The sequence below is a fragment of the Capra hircus genome, chromosome 14, assembly GCF_001704415.2.
Source record: "Capra hircus breed San Clemente chromosome 14, ASM170441v1, whole genome shotgun sequence".
NCBI lineage: Eukaryota > Metazoa > Chordata > Mammalia > Artiodactyla > Bovidae > Capra > Capra hircus.
This window is the reverse complement of record NC_030821.1, coordinates 66,251,779-66,257,778: the sequence shown is the minus strand read 5'-3', so window position 1 is coordinate 66,257,778 and position 6,000 is coordinate 66,251,779.

Below are 6,000 nucleotides of genomic sequence, written 5' to 3'. Positions count from 1 at the left end.
CTGAATCAGAGATTTTACTGTGGTTCAGAATCTATGCTTCTCAGAAAAGAGGAAGCTGGGGTCATGAGTACCTGTTTGAATTCTGCTGATGGTGACTTCTGCACACATAAGGGCAGGAAGACAGAGAGACCCTCTCCTTCCTCACAGCCACTCAGGTTCAGAAAATCCACTGGGTTCAGTGTCTGACACTCTGCCCAGTGGAAACTGATAAAACCCCCAAAAAGTCCAGGACCCAGGGCATATCTCCCAGGGCAGCTGTCCTTCTCCACCACCCAAAGATGCTGCCCTCTGACCTCTGGGGCTGTCTGTAAAGGCCAATTTGCAGCTGTGGAAGATATATAAGCTTTTTATGTTCCACCTAAAATGCCAAGAGGAAGGTTATCAGAGGGAAGAGAGGAGAAAGATAAATGATAGTAAATTCCTCCCGGATCACCAGGCACTGTTCACCTTGTGTCTTCTCCTCTTCACTCAGGGTGACATAGTGAGAGTTCAGAAGTCATGTATTCCAGGCTCACTGTGTGCCACATAGTACACTCAGCGCCTTATTTATATATATATATATATATATAATAGATAACATATATATATTACCTTTGTTAATTCTCATGATGATCCTCAAAGAAGATTTAATCCCCATTTTACAGATGAGGGAAAGGAGGCACGGAAATATCATTGTTCTTTCATGCCTTTGGACCCACAACTAGAATTGTAGCGGAGGTGGGATTCGCAATGGCCTGGGGATGGACTGCAGAGGCTGAGACACCGCTCGCCAGGCTATGGTGTGATGCTAACAGCTGTTGAACTTTGGCAGCCCAGCATCCTGGTACAAGCTGGGCTTCAGGGGGACAACTGACACAGCAGTGGTCTCTACTTGGCTTATACACAGGGATTGCCTGCGGAGCTTTCAACTAATGCTACTGCCAGGTCCCTTCCTAGAGATTCTGATATAACTGTGCTGAGGTGGTAAGTGAAAGTCGCTCAGTCATGTCTGACTCTTTGCGACCCCATGGACAGTCCATGGAATTCCCCAGGCCAGAATACTAGATGGCCTTTCCCTTCTCCAGGGGATCTTCCCAACCCAGGGATGGAACCCAAGTCTCCCCCATTGCAGCCTGATTCTTTAACAGCTGAGCCACTGAGAAACTCTATCGTAGGCTCAGATGGAGCTTGGGAGACAGTTAAGCACCTGGCATGTGCAGCTCTGGCCTTGACTTATAGACCCTTCAGAATGCAGTCTTCTGAGGCTTCCCCGGTGGCTCAGTGGTAAAGAATCCGCCTGCCAGTGCAGGAGACATGGGTTCAATCCCTCGTCTGGGAAGATCCCACGTGCCTCAGAGCAACTAAGCCTGAGTACCATGACTACTGAGCCTGTGCTCGGGAGCCACAGCTACTGAAGCCTGCATGCCCTAGAGCCCATGCTCCACAACTAGAGAAAAGCTGCCACAGCCACGAAGATCCAGCACAGCCAAAAATAAAATAAAAAAGAATGTAATCGTCTGTAATCAAACACACACAAAAACAAACCTCATCAAGTCCCCAGAGCTCTCCAGCAACATGAAAGCTGGCATTTCTATAAGCCAGAAGGAAATGGAAATCTTTGCCAAATTTAGAAAAAATTCCCCGACTTTGAGCAATATTTGACCAGTGTCTTAACAGTCTCTTCCCCTCACCCAAAATATAGAAATGATACATTCCAGACACATCAAGTCAGTTTTCTACATAGCTTCTTCTGTATTTAAGTTAAAAATGACCCTAGTTCAGTAATAAAGTGGCATGATTTTCTTTTTTTAATTAAAAACATTATTTGACTGTGTAGGGTCTTAGCTGCATCATGCAGGGTCTTGTTGCGGTTCGTGGACTCTCTAGTTGTGGCTCATGGGCTCAGTAGTTGTGTCACATGGACCCCAGAGCACACGGGCTTCAGTACTCGCAGCATGTGGACTTAGTTGCTCTGTGACATGTGGGATCTTAGTTCCCTAACCGGGAATCAAACGGCAACCCCTGCATTGCAAGGTAGATTCTTAATTATTGGACTACCAGGGAAGTCCCATGATTTCCTTTTTAAAAAAAAAAAACAAAACTAAACACTGCAGAGTTTATAAATCCAAGCAAGTATTTCCCTCTCCAATAAATCCATTTGAGAATGAAGTCCCATGTTTTAGCGATGCTGTCGTTGCTCAAGACTCCGTGGGGATCCTTTCAGAATTCCCTGAGAACTGTATTAATTAAAAAAAAAAAAAAACTTTGCAGATTATTTAATCATTGCCTTGCTCTTTGGTCAAAATGGGATTTACTTCACTTCTTTAATGTCTTTGCTCCCCTGATTGGCTCTGAATAATGTCTAGCAATGTTTGATACTCTAATCTGTGGTCAGTCACATTTTGTCAGCATGAGAACATGCAAATGAGTGTAGTCCAGGCGGTGAAGGCATTCCAGGGTTTGTGATGTGGCAAAATAATGAAATGCTATCTTTATATTAGAGCAGTTTGTTCTAAGGTGTGTTATCTTTGTCTCTCCAACTCAGCTCTTTTGTACCACCCAAAGGTCTAAGGTGTCTTAGAAATATCTCCACAGTCCCTATGCTTGGCACATAGTGAAGTTTGATTGGTACTTGTTGGTTGATTAAATACTGGTCACAGGTTTTCGCTGCCATGTGGGTGAACTTTCTCAGCAGAGGATTCTACACAGAGGAAGATTGTAGGAGCAAGGGCTCATGAAAGTTGCCCCAAGCACTTTTTTTAGTAACAGTGCTGAAAGGATAGTAAGCAGAAGGACTGCTAAGGACATTAAACGACGAGCAATTGTAGAGTTGGAAGGGGGCCAGTCATTGGAATCAAGGTAGAGATCAAGCTGCAGCCCCATCAGTCAGTAGCACAGTGTTGAGATACACAACTTCCTGTGTTTCAGTTTCATCATCTGTGAAATGGGGATAAGACCCTTGCATTGCAAGGTGTAGAAATGGATTACATCCGTAGCTGGGCACCAGTGACTCAACTGGAGATGAGCTCCTGGGAAAGCAGGTGCCTGGGAGGAGGCTCTGACCTTCTGGGGTCAAGTCTCTAGTTCTCTCAGCATCACAAACTTCTTTGGAAATGTGGCAGTTATGATACTCTTTTTTATTGTTAGTCACAGCTCTCTGGTTACTATTCATAGCTGTCCTTTGCAGAAATGTTGCCGTCTCAGCTCTGCATTTGGAAAAGAAGAAAAGGACATGTTGGTCCAGCTTGGGCTAGAGTTTTAAAGGATAGGAAGATAGCTCTGGAATCTAGTATCAAGCTGACCCCAGAGCTCAGCAGGAGAAAGGTGAGACCCAGGGGACGTCAAAGGGAGATTCTTACCCATGAGGTGCAGAGCACCCCGGCTTTGTACCTCTTCTTATCTGAGGTCATGCATGTATTTACAAGCCGTCTGCTGTTGTGCGTGGGAGACTGGCAAGTGGAAGTTCCTCTGCTCTTTGGAAAGACCCACCAGCTTTGCAACACCTTGTTTCTCAGTGTCCAGGAAGCCTGATTCTGAGTCCTCAATCTGCCCTAAGAACCTGCCTAAACTTGAAAAAGGCACTACACTCTTTGGTCCTAGCCCTGTTTTGAGTTTGTTGGGTTTTTTTTTAATTTAAAGTTAATTTTTACTGGAGTATAATTGTTTATAATGTTGTGTTAGTGTCTGCTGCACAGCAAAGTGAATCAGCAATAGGGTACATATATGCCCTCTTTTTTGGATTTCCTTCCCATTCAGGTCACCACAGAGCACTGAGTAGAGTTCCCTGAGCTATGCAGTAGATTCTCATTAGTTATCTGTTTTATATATAGTGTCAATAGGCTTCCCAGGTTGCACAGTGGTAAAGAATCCATCTATCAATACAGGAGATGACAGAAACGTGGGTGTGATCCCTGGGTCAGGAAGATTCCCTGGAGTAGGAAGTGGCAACCCATTCCAGTATTCTTGCCTAGGAAATTCCATGGACAGAGGAGCCTGGCGAGCTACAGTCCATGGGGTCGCAAAAAGTCAGACAGGGCTGATTGACTGAGCACGCACACATCAATGGTGCATACGCGTCAACCCCAGTCTCCCAGTTCATCCCACCCGCTTTTCCCTCAGGGTCCTAGCTGTTAAATGAACATTATCACCCCTATCTTATCCCCCAGTTGTGAGAATCCAGTAAAACAATGGAAGATGAGTAATGACACAGTGCAGAAGACACTCAAAAATCAAAGCTTTCTCAGATGTCCTGAGTTTCATTCTATGAACAAACAGGAGCTTGGCTTTTTCACTCCTCAGTGACAGTGCCAGAATTGAAAATATTTGCTCTTGGAATTCAGATGAGTTTATTCACATCCAAGGCTGGCCTGGAGTGTTGAATGTGACTTTGGCCATATTTGCAACAGTAATAATCCTGTTCTCCCCATGCCTTCTCTGTGCCTATCCCCGCCCAGAGTGTCTGTTACTGGTTTTAGCCTTTCAGAACAATCACCCAGTGCTTCAAGGTGACCTGTGGGTGGGTAGCTCTCTTTTCTCCCTGATCATTTGCCTGCTGAGTTCTTCTAGGATGGACATTCATGATCTCTCCCTTTCCATCCCTCTTGCAAAGAAAAAAGCCTTAAGCTGGGTGTTCACTGTGATCCGACTTGACAATGAGCTTGTGTGTGTATGACTAATCTCAGAAATGACAAGTGGTTTCCTTTCCCCTTTTCTTAAAATAACTGATTTGGACAAGAAGAAAAAAAAAATCCAAGTCTGTAAGAGTTGAAAGAGCGCTTGCCCAGTCTTCACCCTGGAGGAGGGACGGGGAGAGGAGGAATTGCCACTCATCTCCTGGGTTTGATGACGACTGTAGCACGCTGCCATGTCCTAGGTGTGCCCCGGGACCGCTGACTGAGGCTTGTCGGGGCAGTGGCAGGAGAGAGGAGCCCAGCACTGTGCCTGTGGCTGTAGCTTGGTAACAGTTCTAACTGGAGAGATGACTACGTTGAAACAATGCAATCTTATCTGTAAAATGGGGGCACTAAACTGGATGATTTCTGAGGTCCTTTCAGTTCGACTTAGTTCAATTGCTGAGCTTTAAGGTAACAAAATTCTAATGCTACCAAAGAATTTCTTTTTTTTTTAATTGAAGGATAATTGTTTTTACAGAATTTTGGTGCTTTCTGCCAAACATCAACAAGAACCGGCCACAACTACCAAGGCATTTCTGATGCACTTGGTCTTGTATCTAATATTAGTAAAATAGGTTTGTGAACCCAGGAGAACTTCAAAAAAGCATGACTTTCTGTATTATCTACTTGTTAATGATATCTGAGACAGTTTCAAAGCTTGATGTTCTGACAACCAAAGCCATAATTATTATAGAAATATTTACTGAGAAACTACATAACTAGCATTATCTAGTTTAACAGAGGGGCTCCTGCTGCTTTCCTCTTTACAATAAAGTTGGAGAGGGGAGGAAGAGATTAATATACATAAGAAACTAACACATGGAAAAATCTATTAAATGCCGGATTGGAAAAATCAAGAGTTGTGGGGCCCGGGGAGGAATGAGTGGCAGCCTGTGACTTGTAAGAATGGAGAAGCTGACTCAGGACGTCCCGCTTAGAGAATGAGAAGTGTCTACAAGAGTCTAACTCAGCAAAACAGAGAGTAGGAATGGTGGTCGCCAAGGGGTGGGGAAGGGGAAGTGGGAAGTTGTTCAATGGGTACAATGTTTCAGTTATGCAAGATAAGAAAGGTTCTAGAGTCTGTCTTACTACATAACGCCTATAGTGAACAATACTGAATAGTGCCCTTAACCATGTCTTAGAAGGGCGGATCTCATGTTAATTGTTCTTGGGCTTCCCAGGTGGCACTAGTTTTAAAGAATCTGCCTGCCAATGCAGGAGACTCAGGTTCGATCCCCCGGTCGGGAAGATCCCCTGGAGGAGGGCATGGCAACCCACTCCAGTATTCTAGCCTGGAGAATCCCAGGGATAGAAGAGCCTGGTGGGCTACTGTCCATAGGGTCTCAAA